The sequence below is a fragment of the Monodon monoceros genome, unplaced genomic scaffold (genome assembly GCF_005190385.1).
Source record: "Monodon monoceros isolate NGI ecotype Baffin Bay Population unplaced genomic scaffold, NGI_Narwhal_1 Super_Scaffold_2, whole genome shotgun sequence".
Lineage (NCBI taxonomy): Eukaryota > Metazoa > Chordata > Mammalia > Artiodactyla > Monodontidae > Monodon > Monodon monoceros.
The window spans coordinates 55,710,025-55,726,317 of NW_021703776.1; the positions used below are offsets into that span (position 1 = coordinate 55,710,025).

Sequence of the window (16,293 nt, forward strand, 5' to 3'; positions counted from 1 at the left end):
GTTGTAATTGATTGGCTTCATTCAGTCAGCAGTTTAATTTGTGGGGCTTAAGCACTTACATAAACTTACATTACTGCTAAGCTATTGTCCCCCTGGTTACACACATTTTGTTTATGACAACAACATGTCTGTGAGTGAATTAAAAATTATAATTTCTAGCAGCAAACCTTATACCCTTCAAAAACCAAACCAAAAAATCCTTGAAGAACCACCTATAAAAAGAAAAAACCTGTTTGCTAACACAAAGTTTAATATTTACCAGAGTTGGAAAAATCCTACTTAGAGGGAAAAAAAAAAAGGAGGAGATGAGTATTTCTGGTTGCATGAGGCTGTAGAATTTCAGGTAAACTCACCAGGTACTTGTAGACGATACTGAATTCTAGAGAGAGTCGAAGAGCCCCCTGCTGGCTGAAAAAGGAAGAGCCATGAATGGGCACCAGGGCAGTCATTTTGAGACATCCCCGTTTTCCCGTTTCATTCATGCAGCAAATATGTGTTGAGGCTTGCTATGTGCCAGACACTGTTCTAGGCTCTGGGCATAACATGTTAAACAAGACAGACAAAGTCTTTTCCTTCTTGGAGCCTTTACATTGTACAAGGGGAGACAGAAAACATATAAATATGCAATATCATGTCAAGTAGGGATAAATACCATCAGAAGAGCTGTGACTTACAACACAGTAGGGAGAGGAAGTAGAGAGTGATGAGAGGAGGATGCTATTTTGGACAGAAGACTGAACATCTGAACTGAATGAAGCTAAGGAGGAAGTGGGAGGAAGATCTGTGGGAGGAGCATTCCAGACAAGGCGCCAAGCGAGGTGGGCTGCTCTGGGCCTGTTAGCAATCCAGCCAGAAGGCCACGCGGCTAGCGAGTGGGTTAGGAGACGAGCCCAATGATACAGAACCTTGCATGGTAGGAAATTTGGATTTCACAGGAATCCACTGCAGAGTGTTGAACAGAGAATTAAGTGAATCTGCTTCTCACTTTAAATAGGTCATTCTGTGTACAACAAGGAGAATTAACTGCACCTGTGAAATCTGAGCAGCCCATTAGGAGGCTATTTACATGCTATTTCAAACAATTCAATCCATGAATTTTAGTAGATTCCTGCTATTTACAATGAGGTTCAAAGAATAAGAGATGATCTCTGCCCTCAGAGAGCTTTCAACCAACTTGGGGAAGTATGATAGACACACATTAAATTAAATTCACAAGAGCTAGGAGGCAGTGAGTGTTTGCTGAGTGGTGTAGGCAAAAATGATGATGATGAAGATGGTGAAGCTCATGCCCTCAGCAGCCAAGCACCAGCTTGAGGCAGTTTAGCCTAATGGGTAAGAGCACAAGCCCTGGAGCTGGGCTGCTGGAGTTTTTAATGCTGGCGCTACCACTTACTAGCTGTGTGACCTTGGGCATGTTACTAACTTCTCTGTTCTTCAGTTTTCTCATGTGTAGAATGGGTCTAATGTCCCTATTTCATAGGATTGTTACAAGAAATAAATATCTTAATATTATGTATAAAGTGCTTAGATCAATGCCAGGCACTTTATAAATGCTACATAAATGGCAGTAATGTCTTTAAAATCACACTTTTATTATCTTTATTGTTGCAGTAGTCCAGCTGTGATGTGATGACTTGAACAAATATCAGCTGTGGCAATGGAATAAAAAGGGGCATCTAGTTTAATGACGATAAGATGGTAAATGAGCTGTATGAAGGGGTTCAAAACGAGTGTAGATTTCAAGCATGACAATTAGGAAAAGAGTAAAATGGGGAGAAAATGAGAAGTCAGGAAGGGGAATTGGTTTGAGAGACAGGCACGTTTGATTTGAGGCATGCTGAGTTTGAAGTGGACAGGCAATTAGGGCTGCCAGACTGGAGCTCAGGAGAGAGAGAAGGGCATCCAGATGGGTTTGGAATCCCTTGCTATGAGTGACATAACCAAGAGAGAAGGGGCTGAAAGAAGAGCTCTAAGAAGGAATCTCAGGAGACATGAGCATAATCATGGATTGGAAAGAGGCCAGTGAAAGAGAGGGAAGAATTAGAAGGCTAGCAAGAGAAGCGAATCATTGAGAAAGACGGAGAAGCTACTGCCAAATGCTACTACAAGGTAACGAATGACTAAATATGCCTTTGGATGAGGTAGCAATGAAGTTATTGGTAGAGTCATGGAAATGTGCAGGTCATCCTGAAGGCATCTGTTAAGTGTCAGTCAGGAATGCTGTGCCACCCAATTTCCCCTTCAGGACCCAAGGTTTTATTCCCCAGAGAAAGTTGCAGGCTGCCAGCTGCCAGCTGCCTCGCTGAGGAAAGCCATCTTGTCTAAGGTCATGCCCCTTCCTGGGGCAGCTGACTGGTTGACCTGGAGTTATGAAGACCCAGTCCTTTCACACAAATATGGACAACTCAGAAGAGTCATCCCAGCTTCAGAGCTCGCCATGGAATCAGCTGAGACCAGCGTTGGGACTGCATCGTGGCCCAGCCTCTCCCTCACCCAGTCTTCCTGCCTTCCCTTCCCCACACAGGTGTTGTTGCTGAGAGCACCCCCAGTAAACTTCCCACAAGCTGCTCTCCATCTCACAGTCTGCTTCCCTGGGAACCCAACAGCTGCACTGTATTATGAAAGCCAGTAAAAATTAAAAAAGGAAGAGCTGGACACAAGGAAATCAGTATGTAAATAGTATTTAACAGATGAATGAAAACAGTTTCTAATAAATAGAAATTCTGAAATTTAAAGGAGTTAAATCTGAGGAAAGTTAGTAGGAATGGGCTTTTCTCCAGAACCCCAAACCCATCCAACTTGCAAAAATGAGATGGTACCATTTGCCTTTGGTGAGAACAAAGTGCTGGGTTTCATAACCCGATTGATGGTGCTGTCACGCGTACAACCTCACAATCTCTTTTCATCTCCACACCCTTGTCACTTTGCTGCCATCTGGAGAGAGGATTAATTTCATTTGTCCCCCAAGGAGATTAATGTATCGCATTGGATTCCCACACACAGAGGGATACCACTCCCCAACCCGCCAGCACTAATCTGGCTTCAGCAACTGCTGAAAGACTTCCCTGCCCTCATCCACCGTCAGGAATACAGTGATCTTCGAAAGTCACCCTCATTCTCTTCATAGCTGGGGAACATGGACGGGGTGCAAAAGCCCTTCCTGCTGCTCCCAAGAAGGAAGAACCTCTGAGAATCCTGAGACACTGTCGATGTTACGCCTTGCAAAGTTCCGTCTCGTATCGGGCTGTCCCACTAGACTTCCTAGGGCTGAGAGATCTCTCCGTGAGCCTAGTGGGTCTTCCCAGAAAACAATGGGGGTGGGGGCTAGGAGAGTAAATTACCCTTCTTATGTAAGAGAATGTGCTTTCACACAACTGGGTACACTGTCCAACCTCAGAGATGCTGTGAAAGGCTGCGATCGAGCCTGTTTGCTCCCCACTGTACCCCCGAGAACCCAGCGAGATGCTTAAATACATAGGAGGTGTTGACTGAATGAATGAATGAAAACCTGGTGAAGGTGAATTACGAATGAAGTAAACAAAATAACCAGCAAATGTAGATTATAAAGGCTGCCAAAGACAGCTTGACTGCATGTAAATCCTGACTAAATTGGGCCCCTTCCTATCACCTCAGTGTACATCAGTCCCTATAACTCTCTCAGCGATCCAGTTGCCCTTGGTAGATACTTAATAAAAACCCTTTGGACTGAGTTAAATTACAATGAGACCTTATTAGTGGGGTCCCAAATACCTAGGCTCTTATTAAAAAAAAAGCATATTTATTGGTGCCAGTACCTCAGAAGAAGGGGAATTATTCTGCACAGAGGATATGAGAATTACAGGAAAAGAAAAACAGGGACATTTTCTAATAATGAGAAGAAAGGAATCCAAATGGTAAGATTTTAAGAAACACAAGCAGTGTTCCACTTTAATGGAACTAGTCTGTTTAAAGCTTCAATACATGGCCTGAGGGACCTCCATGAAATTTGCTATCCCAATTAATTTCACGAAGTAAAAATAATACATGTTAGCGGTTCTCACCATTCTGAGGACTTTACATGTATTATTGTTTAATCTTCTTGATAGCCCCATGCATTAGGTTTACTAGTATTACCATTTCCATTTTTCAGATGAGGAGACTAGATCTGGAGAAGTTAAGTGAGTTGCCCAAGGTGACACAGCTGGTACGTGGTACCTCAGATATTTGAACCTAGACAGTTTGACTCCAGGGCCCATGCTTTTAACCTCTTCATTGTACCACCCCCTGGAAGGACGAATGTTCCGCCTTCTTTCCCCTTTCAACCCACAGGTACATCCAGTATTATCTGGCTTTTATACTCTTTAGAGAGAATGCTCTTGGACAAAACCATATGACGTGTTTTTAAGTGCGACTGGTGTCTAAGGCTACTCCTCAGCGTTGAGGCTCTAAGGAACAGTACTGTTAACATGTGGGTGTTTAAAACAAAACAAAACAGAAAGTGGACCGTATTTGAGGGCAGCGGTTTTTGTCTGTTTAGTTCACAGCTAAACCCCAAGAGCCTAGAATAGTGCCTGGGATGTGGCAGGCACTCAGAAATATTTGTTGAACTTCTGGTTGAACCAAGATGTGATATGCAGCATCTTTTATACAGGTACCATATAAACTTTATAACACGGTTAAGATCCAGCCCGCAGGACACAGTTCCTTGGAAGAATCCAAATTGCTGTCTCACTTCCTGTTTGCCTTATATTTTATATTAGAATCATTCTGTGAGATGATCAAGGCAGCTTTATGATGGTTAAGGCATATCTCCAAAATCACACAACTTACTGGAGGAAGAAATAAGTAGCGCTAGAACAGAGGTCTTCTCGATTGACCTGATCTGGGTGTAATTGATGTTTTCTTAGCCCCATAAGCCCAAGTACAAGCAGATAGGTTAATCACCCGATGACTTTTCATTTGCACATTGAGGCAGGACTGTCTCGTGGTTAAGAGGCATGGGCTGAATGACCAGACTTAGGTATGTTTCTTAATGCGCCTGAGCCTTGTTTTCCTTATATGGAGAGAGTGGGTACTATGGTATTTGCCTCTGTCAGGTCCCGGTCAGGAGAGAAAACCCACTCCAGAAACTTCAAAGAGAGGGCACTTCGCATGGAGAATTGATTACCTGGATGGTGGAAGGGCTAAGAGGCCAAATAGGAGGGGGAGGCAACCCAGAGATTAGCTGCGTCAGGAAGCCACTGCCGCCCCCTCGTAGGTGTCAGAGCAGGTAGTGATACCAGCTCAGAAGCCAGGGCTAGAGGGAGCTGGATCCATGGAGGAGACCCAGCTGTTTCCAGAGCCACCACCTGCGTCAGAGCAAGAAAGGAGAAATTCCCTCACTTCTTCTCCCTTCCTGCCCATCAGCCTTTACCATTTCCTCTTATTGGCTGAACCCAAGAAGCCAAGGAGCTTGAGAAATGTGACACAGAGCAGAGCAGGAAAAGGGCAGAGACTGGATCTGGGAGCAGCAAATAGGCCAGCAACCAGCTCAGGACCTCATGGAGCTGCTGTGAGATTTAAATGAGATATAAGTAAAGTATGTAGCACTGTGCCTGGTATATAACAGTGCTTAATGAAAGTTATCGTTGTTATTATATATTATAGGCCTTGGACCAGGCATGGATAATAGAAAAGATATAGATTCTTCCGCCCACAGCAAGTAGCCCATTTTTAAAGCCATGACAGATAATTTGGGCCTCCGGAGTGAAATCTTCTAGTGGGTGTTATCCCACCATGATGGTTCAAGTGCCAATGTCAGAGCATGAGTATCATCCCCTCAGACATCAATGACTGTGGAGAAAAACAGGCCGATATTGGCTTATAAATGTTTTACTTTCCTAGAATAAAAGGGGTCATTAAAAATGCAAAACATTCTTACATGAGACACAAAATGATCTGTCAATAAAATAGGCATCAGCTCAGTCATCTTCCCTGATAAGAGGGTAAGTCAATGAATGTACTGTTTATACAGCTGGCTGCATGTCTGATTTTAAAGTATTTGATACTTTCCTAAAAAGGCAGTGGTGTTACTGTTAGAAGTTTATTTTAAAGGAGAGTTTTCTCAAATAACACATGCTCCCCACACTGCTGACATGGAGCCTTGGATGAAGGGGTTCATGTCCCTGATAACGAGCAGAGCCCATGGATGGTGCTAATTAGAGGCCAAGGAATCTTGTCTCTCTACCTCTTCCTTTTTATTCCAGGCCTTCGCATCACAGAATATCAGTGCTGGAACTCGGAAAACACATTAGCGTGTTTCACTAAGATGTAGAGACCCCTCTGAAAACAGCAACGCCAAGTACTGCCAATATTCGTTGTTAGTAGAAAGATAAGGCAGAGATTGAGATAGTGACTTGACCACGGCAAGAGGGCCCAACTCCACCAAGGAAGCATCTGATACTCCGCGCCATCTCGTCCTGTCTCCATCTACTGTGGGACATGTAGAAAATAGGCTGTGGGGAAGATTCATACTCTTTGTGTTTGAAGTAATAAAGCCATCTTAAATATCAGGCATCCTGGAGCATTTTAAAGTAGGTAGAAGGTATAATCTGTATCTTCCATACAATGACTAAATGAAATAGCTGAGAGCTTTAAATTCATCTCTAAAAGAGCACGAATGAAAATGTTATTTTATACAGAGAAATAAAGGGAAAGATGGAGTGAGGTTCCCAAAATTACAGGTAAAATTGAGCTAAACTAATAACCTCTTTCCTATACAAAGTGGATTGGCTTGACGACTCAATGACTCAGAAGTCACCATAGGTTTAAGACAATGGAATGGCTTTGCCATTCTCAATGCTAATCAAAAACCTCTCAAAAAGGAGAGTTCCTGAACACAACAGATTTCATTCTGATATTGTTTCCTGGTTCTGTCTTTTTGGTCCCCATTATAAGTGATATCACTGTTCCCACTAGTTAGGCATGAGGTACTGCCAACCCATAATTACAAATCCCCCCACACCGAGCCCCTGAGCCTGCACTCTGTTACATCGAGCTGTCAGTGGGTTTCATCTCCAAATTGTAATGGCATTATTCGCTTTATTTAGGCTTGGGTGATACAGGATGGATGCCCTTCTAGAAAAGCGTGTGCATTTAAGATGGCAGAGCAAGAATGATTTATATGGGGTATAACTCCTTAGTCTGTCAAAGACCTGGCAGAACCTTTCTGGGAAAACGAATTGCAGCCAGTTCCTTCCAGTGCTTGGAGTTGAACTGTCAGCATCTCTGCCAGCTATCATAAGGTACAATCTGCCAACCATAAGAGGAGAGGAGACCGGATTCCTCATTCTCAGCATTTGTGCATGCCTGATAATGCTAAGTTTCTCGTGAACCAATTATTCAGATTTGAAAGTCCCCTTGACAAACATGCACCATTTTCCTTTGATCGCTACAAAATCACATGACCTTTCTGAACCATTTAAGATGCATACAAAAGTAATTTGTATCCCATGCTGATATAGATGTGGGAATGTCAGGTCTGTGATGCCCTTGAGTTCTCATAAAGGCTAGAGATGCAGGCTGCTAATTCGATGGGAAAGGTGAGGAAAGGGTCTGCCCCAACATGGGAGACGTTTCGCCTGAGTTCGAGAGTTGTCCTGTCATTGACTGTTCTCCCTACTCTCCTTGTTGTGCTTCTTGCTTCACTGTCCCCTCTCCCTGATCCTCCTCCCATTAATCTGAGAACTGTACTGGACTCACTGCTCATGCACCAAAGTTGGCAGCACCAATGTTAAGGAAAGTGGTATGGTGTGGAGCATGTCTCCCTATGAAACCCAGAGTCCTCAGAACATCCCTGGGTTCTCCCTGGGAGAGGCCCCAATTCAATCCTGTCAGATCATCAAGGCCAGTAGTTATCAAGAAGGATGATTTTTCCCACAGGGGAAATTTGAGAATGTCTGGAGAAATTTTTGATCATTACAACTGGGGGTAGGGAGTGCTACTGGCATCTAGTGGGCAGAGACCAGGGATGCTGTTAAACGTCCTACTATGCACAGGACAGACTCCCACAAGAAAGACTTGCATGACCCACAATGTCAATAGTGCCAAGGTTGAGAAACTGATCTAGATCTTAATCAGGGTGTGCAAATGAGAGAGTTCAGGCAAGTATCTCTCTCTTCCAGCTGGTACAAGCCCTGCACAGAAGCTACACCCCATGCAGGAGCTCTGTTTAGGCCCTGCATTTGCCTGATTCAGCAGATCACACTTTAATAATGTAATTCAGTTCTTCCTCATTTTTTTAATGTTATTTGGGCCCTTTAATATAATTTGGCAAGCTATTATAGTTGTTACAGCTGCTAGTTTTGCCCTCAATACTGATTTCACTTATGACCTCAGCTGGAATAAGATTTAAAGTTTGAGATGATGTAAGTGAATAAGGATTATTAGATTTATTCATATGGCAATTTAAATAAGAAACTGCCTGGCTTAGAATAAGTGGTAAATGAAAAATGCTAGTGATTTATAGACCTGTCCACTTTAAAGATTTATATGATGTGTGGGATGATTAAGTAAGAGACAGGCCTGATTATATGAAATATGTAATTTTTGTAAATGCAATATTGGAAGCAAGCTGCATAGCAATTTTTATTACACGATTATCGTAAACTGGGATGCAGAGTCATGTGCGATTTACACATGGAGTCCTTGCTCTGATTCTTTATAGCTGAATAGAAGTGTGTTCATAGGCAATGCATCTAACTTCAGCCCCAAAACATCAGTCAGGTCGGTACCCCAAAAGGCAAGGCAGGCTGGTGATTTCAGACCTGACTCAGTGACTGCCCGGCCTGAATGATTCTCTCTTTTGTAAGGAACTTGGCTACATTGTTCAGGTAGCAGCAGCCAGACTTGTGAGATGGAGTTTGTCCTATTTTATTGACACACTTTGGTGAAAATACTCATGACTCCAGAGTTCTACAATCAGAAAGAGAAATGCAAGGGACTGTGATGTAGTCTCCTTTCTCCATTGTGAATCTTACTCTTACTTGAAAACTCTGAGGGCTCAGAGGTGATTCAGCCACATCTCAGGTTACTTCCCCTTCCAGGAGCCCCAGGAGCCTGTGGAGAGAGTTGAGGTCCAGTGCTTCTCCGAGGCTTTGTACACAGCTCCAAAGTCAGCCAAGCGATTGCTCTGAAGGAATGAACAATGGTTTGAGTCTTCTCTCTCAGGAGTGGGGAATATGTAAGAAATATTATTCATATTTAAATTATTTTCACAGCTGCTTGGTACAAACAAAAAACAAAATAAAACCGAACACCTATCCTAGGAGAACACAGAGTCCTGAGTAGCAGTCATATTTCTTCCACAAATTGATGTTGGACCTTGGGTAAACTGTCCACCTCTGTAAACTCAGGGCTACAGCTTCTATATCCACTTCTCAGGGTGGGTATGAGGTGCTAAAGGGGGTAGCTGAAAGGAATGCCCTGTGTGAAGCAAAGGGCAACCTATAAATGCAAATAGAAAAGGAGGCTCAGAAGACAAAATGGGGGCTTCCCTGGTGGCGCAGTGGTTAAGAATCTGCCTGTCAATGCAGGGGACACGGGTTCGAGCCCTGGTCCGGGAAGATCCCACATGTCATGGAGCAGCTAAACCCATGCGCCGCAACTACTGAAGCCCGCATGCCTAGAGCCCATGCTCCGCCACAAGAGAAGCCACCACAATGAGAAGCCCCTGCACTGCAACGAAGAGTAGCCCCTGCTCACCGCAACTAGAGAAAGCCTGCGCGCAGCAACGAAGACCCAATGCGGCCAAAAATAAATAAATAAATAAATTTTTTAAAAAAAGACAAAATGGAGGCCAAAGTGAAACAGGAAGCACCTTCATTCAATAAATATCCATGGGGGCCCTTCGAGTAACCAAGAGGAGCAACCCAACCTTGGGGGAGCTCAGGGCTGAGTTTGGGGGTTATCTAAACTCTGCAGTGTTTACACAACAGATTAAGTGCTGAGGAGTATAATTCAGCTGGGGAGGTGGGAAGTGTGGGGTAGCAAAGTAGAAAACTTCACAGAATAAAGAGCATTGAAACCAGCTCTTGCAGAATGTAGAAGAATTAGACAAACAGAGAAAGGAGAGTCCTAGTCCATCCAGATGTGTGACCACGCTGGCCCTGAGACCACTGAAAGGAGGTGGAGAAAATGACCAACATGCAGTTGATTTGCTATCAGGAACCAGGAACACATGTATAGTCAAGCTTTGTGGAGGAGAGTGATGCAATGTTCTGCAGATCTAGAAACTTCCAAAGCTGGCAGGGATCAGAAACTCTTAAAGTCCAACCTCATGTTGAAATTTAATATCCTTCGTTAAAAATACGGAATTTTTGGGCTTCCCTGGTGGTGCAGTGGTTGGGAATTCTCCTGCCAATGCAGGGGACACGGGTTCCAGCCCTGGTCCAGGAAGATCCCACATGCCACAGAGCAGCTAAGCCCGTGCGCCACAACTACTGAGCCTGCACTCTAGAGCCCATGAGCCACAACTACTGAGCCCGTATGCCACAAGTACTGAAGCCCGCACACCTAGAGCCTGTGCTCCACAACGAGAAGCCACCACAGTGAGAAGGCCACACACCACAACGAAGAGTAGCTCCTGCTTGCTGCAACTAGAGAAAGCCCGCGAGCAACAACGAATACCCAACACAGCCAAAAATAAATAAATAAATAAAATATATTTTTTAAAAGTGGAATTTTTAACAGACTATAACAACTGTACTCACACCACTCTTTCTCTGATATAATGTTTGTACCATTTACTGATCAAGTATAATTCTTTTCAACTTTTAATGTGGCCATGGATTTTTAATAACTAATCAGAATTTCCCAATATACTGATTTTTAATAAGTATTTTTCTTTTATTTAAACAGTAAATGTTTTGGTCCAGGATCCTGATAAACTGATTATTATTTCTGAAAGACTCACGTTGCCCATCTTGATTAAATGTGATGGCATAAAGACAGGATCTTATTTATGCCAAATGAATTGATTTTTTTAAATTCAAAAAAATGTAATCTTTTAGCTCTGGATTTCTTTTAATAACCTTGGAATCTTATGCCCAGTTTCTCTAAGATAGGAAAATAACAGCAAAAGGAACCCAGGCTGTCAAATTATGGCTATTGTCACTCAGAAAAGAGAAATATTTTTAGTTGCTAACTGGAGACATTGTTGTGGAGCAAAAAGTATAGGTCAAGAGAGAGAAGAGCAAATTAAATAGTAAGGTGCATTTGTTTCTTGGAACTTTATCACCACTCCTTTTTTCAAAGCCTACTTATCCAACAAAGGTAGGTTTTAGATTTATTTCCTAATTACTACATTAACAGACTCCCTAACATTTTCCTGATCAGTTTTATGAGTTGATTAATAAGGCAATCATGGTTTGGGAAAGCTTTTCTCTACCACTTGATATTGATGTCATCTATAAAAAGATGGCCAACCAAGCACCTGATATCCAGTCAAGTCAGATTCAAAAACTGCAGTCTTAGAAAGATAATGGAATGACCATGACCTCAAGTGCTTTGAGCCAAATAGCAACTGTCAACTGATAGCAGTATTTGACCTCAGAGGCAGGTGACAGAAACCAACCTGAAACAGCCATTTTCTCAAATTCTGTTCAGGATAGTAAACCATGTTGGGAGAAAATCACCCACCTGAGTAAGGAAGCCTCTTGTAATCAATGACCTAGAAACAGGCACCATGATATGGGTAGAAAGTATCACAGCCCCAGGGATTCTGGGATGCTGGAGGTTTGTTACTCTGGATCGAGTGCCGACTAAATTATCACAGAATTTTTGCTTTCCGTGATTGAGATTGTTTTGCGTTCTTTTGATTTATTTTTAATTCTTCTCAAGGAAATGGTAACATACATAAGAGTAAAGAAAGCATTATTAAATATCCCTACCTACCCATCATGGAGTTTCAATAATTACTGACTCAGGGCTACTTTTGTTTCATCTGTAATCAGACATCATATCATTTCACCCACAAATTTTAACTAAATACTTATGTGCATGTCTCTAAAATACTTAAGTACACATTTCTAAAAATAAACTTTAAAAAACCCACAAATCCAAAACCATTATCACCACTGAAACATTAACAATAATTATGTAATTTCATCAAATATCCACTCAGTGTTCATTTTTCCCAGTTGTCTCCTAAATGCTTTTTACAGTTTGTTCGAACTGTCCAAATAAGGTCCATATGTTGCAGTTGGTTGCCATGGCTCTTGTGTCTTCTTTAGTCTATAGGTCCCTGTCTCCCCACTTTAATTTTCCTGGCCATTCACTTATTGAAGACACAGAGTCATTTGTCCTAGAGTTTCCCACATTCTGGGTTTTGCCCTCTGTGCCCTATTATTTTCTGAGAAGTGGTGGTTAGATCGAGCCTGATTAGATTCAGATTTGATTTTTTGACAAGACCACTTTATTAGACGTGTCATGTACTTCCATCAGAATTGTCATGGTATCTGGTTGTCTTTTTCTGTGATGTTAGTGGTCACTGATGATCGATGGTCTCTTTTAATATAGGGTGTTTAGAGAAAAGCACTGAACCAAAACATTCAGAAGGTTTTGTTTAAAAAAACAAACCAATAAAAATAATTTTACTCTGTGCCAGGCACTGAGTTTTTTAGCACACAGTACCTCATTTAATCACTGGGACACCCCTATGAGGTGGTGCTGGGGGAGGATTTGAACCCAGTCAATCTTCCTCCAAAGCCCATTCTCTTAGCTGCCACAGAAACAGATCACCTTGCGGGTCCCATGGGCTACAAAAGGAGAAGCCCTTGCACCTTAGGTAGTATAAATAATTAAAAGAAGTGGGGGTAAACCACAACCAAAAAATGGTTGAATCTTTAAAAACACAGTATACATTTGTTCTTTTAAAGATAGATCATAGCACCGAGTAACTTTATTAACTGGCAAACACAATCATTGAAGGGGCATATCATCTGATAGTAGATGAGAGTTCAGCTAGAGTCACAGTGTCACCGTGGTACAGACACAAAAGAGGCAGAGGGGTTTTGGACAGCCTTCCTTGAATAGGGCTGAAATAGCAGTTTGAATGTCACCAAAATGACTAGATGCTATGATGTGCTGTTTAAAGTCAGCTCCACCCTTTACACAAATCAACTTAGGGTTATGTTACCCACTCTCAGTGTGCAAGTGTTGCCAAAATTAGAGTCATTTCATTAATCTCCCATGTCAGGGAGAGGTGGCTATATATCACTCCAGGTTACATTGACAGGAAGACAATAACATTACATTTCCACGGTGCATCAAATAGCATTTCTCTCAATTCATTTGCTATCAGAGTCTCTATAAAAATGCCTTATAACTAAGGTATGTCTATCTTTTAGTCTTCAATAAGACTGGCTTCCAGATAAACATTTTATTTGTTAACATAAAGGAAGAAAAGTATGGAAGCTTCGCTTCAGATGACATCTGTAAACAAATAAAAGGATTAATATTTTTTTTAAAGTGCTTGTCTCATTCCCACCAGGGAGAAGAGAAGGAAAGAGGAGGGGAAAGGAAGGAAGGAAGAGAGGAAGGTGAGGGGGGGAGGAAGTCTTAAATTTAACAGTATTTAGGATGCTGGCTTTTTTTTTTTTTTTTTTACAGTATTTAGGAAATGTAGATAGGTGTCAAAAACAAAGCTAGGTAACAAGATAAAAAGTGATGCTTTATCATTTTAATTTATTTTTGAAAATAAAATGACCAAGCAAATTCAAAATTCCTTCTTCCTACGTCTTCGTTTCTCACAGCTCACTTTAAATCAGCAGTGCACTTGTTTAGGATTCTAATTCGAGACCCTGGGTAACTTACAAGCTCTAACGGAGTGCCCCAAGTTCCCGAATAGCGGTTATTAACAAGCAACTGTCATGGTAGAGATTTCTGTAAACTATTCTCTGAAACAGTATTCCTTCCCAGTTATTCTTAAAGGCAATTTAAAATCAATTATGTTTGATAGAAGAAGGATTGTTTTCTAATAGAGTAAGGCATTATTAAAAATAGGAACGGGATCTCAAAGAATGCATTGTAAAATAAAAATGGGGTGCAAGAGATCAGCCTCATGGGCTTGTGCTATCACCATTTTACTGTTGTTTCTACAGCCCATAAGTCTTTACATTACCCAGATCCATCTATTTGGTTCTTTCATCTCACATAACTCATTATGCTACCAGGTGTTTCTGTAACAATTTATTAAATGTTACTCCTTGCCAGCAGTTCTGCTGCTCTGTGAGCCAGCTTTTGTGTCTTAACCCCAAGAACCATTTCATGTCACAAGATTGTGAACATACACTTCGATAACATTAAATGTCTCTTAACTGTGCGCTGAAGATACCATTCAGAGAGTAAAGGGCTCGCGAACAACACAACGGCCAAGAAAACAAAGCCGGGCTGGTTCAGACCGCGGGGCGCAGACCAGTCGCTGCAGACAAAGGAGGACCGACGCTCCCCCTGGCGCATGCGTTGTGCCAGCAGGATCAGGTGGCGCCCGGCAATGAAGTTGAAACAGCACCGCCAGGCTGCAGTCCGCCAGACCTGGGTACAAATGCTGCTCTGCTACTCACTAGCTGTGTGGTTTGGGGCAAGTGACGTAATCGCTCTTAGCCTCAGGTGCCACCTGGTAAAGTTATTGTGAGGACTAAAGAGAAATACGTGTATAGCTTCTTGTTATGTGGTAGATGCCCAATAAATGGTATTCGTTATTAGCACACACCTTCATAGCTCTAATCATCATCCCAGATATGTAAGGGACATCACCATGCAACATTGCTGTCTGTAGACTGATCGTGTAGAAAACTATATTGAAAGATAAATTTAAATAATACCCATCCCTCTTTCAGAAATTCTCTTAGAATTTGGAACGTCTGAAAATGGAGTCGTGTAAGTGGGTTGTCCGCCCTTGTGCTTTATCTTGCCTGTCTATTCACTGCTCTCTTCCTCTGTTCAAACAAGAACAGAAATTCAAATCTGTGGGTGTACTAAAAGAGCACAGGTCTTTAAAAAGCAGCATGGGTGAGTGGAGCAAACTGTTCAGCTGCAAAAAAATTCTATATATAGAGCTCTGAACTCGGAGCCACCCAAAATTTCATTCTAACCTTAACATTCTGAATTAATCAATCCATCCTAAATCAACACTTCAGAGGCTGACATAGAAGCCAAATATAATACTTCCCACATACCATCCGCTTTGGAATGTTGTTCAAATATTGATGAGTTTCGAACTCAGTGTGTCAGTATAAAGATATTATAGGCTACATCCGAAAGCCAGACTTGATGGGCATGGGGGGAGGAAGGGTCAAAGACATATTTTCTATACACATTTCCTTTCTGAAGCTATATGGAAATGTCAAATAATATCACAGATTAACTATTCATTTTACTTTTTTTCCTCCCCAGGAAAGGATATTTCTGGGACTGTAAAAGTCTGTCTGCAAACTGACCTACCCTGAAGACAGCAAAAAATATCTAAGAAAATTAAAATACAACGGTGCATTCCAGGTCCAAAAATACACACAGACATTTAGCTAGCCACAAAAAAGAAAGGAAAAAAAAACAAAAAAACAAAACAGCCTATTGCAAAGAAAGGTATTTTCCTGGGAAAATTCTGCCTCTGTGAGGATAATGGTCAGGCATCTTTTCCCTATCTTGCTATTCCTTAAACATGGGCCTGCCAAATACTGTCCTTCCCCTGCTGCAGTTACTAACACACACACACACACACACACACACACACACACAGCGCCCTGGACAGGTCTAGTCTTAGCTGGACCCGTAACAAAAGGAGTCATGTATCCTACCGCCTTCCCAGGAAGGCTAATGACAAGGACCTGTATTTATGCTTGGTGAGGTTGGCATGGGCTAAAAGAGGAAACATCCAGGCATGGATGGTCTGGTAGGCTCAGAAACATTTGTAATTAACACAAGATTAAGTGTCAGTAGTTTACATTTGGAGAGGAGGTGGGTAGGAGGGAGAAAACAACCACAAGATGTAGGAAAGTTCAGGAAATGTAAAACAACCCAGGAAGCACGTGCCCCTTTCAGAAGACGGGCATTGTCCTCCTCTGCTGTGTCCAGGGTTTCAGACAGCCTCCACCGCATACAGTACTTGAGAACCACCAGATGGAACTAAAAGAACAGTGGAGCTGTTGCAGCATTTTCCTGTGGGCTGCATGGATGCCGAGGTAAGTGCCTGGAGTGGTTATTACCTCTGGAAAATCTGCCTGAGTGGGCCCAGGAAGTCACCACCTCCTACATCTAGCCCTCAGCTCATCAGTCCTT

General features: G+C 42.2%; 1 long non-coding RNA gene across 1 annotated transcript in view; it reads left to right on the forward strand.

Annotated features, from left to right (window-relative positions):
* The window catches only part of LOC114901978, a 46,169-nt gene extending 30,562 nt beyond the window's left edge, over positions 1-15,607 (forward strand). The window contains exon 3 of the long non-coding RNA XR_003795332.1: positions 15,412-15,607. This is a non-coding gene — a long non-coding RNA (uncharacterized LOC114901978). The remainder of the gene's footprint in view (positions 1-15,411) is intronic.
* Positions 15,608-16,293: the final 686 nt, after the last annotated feature.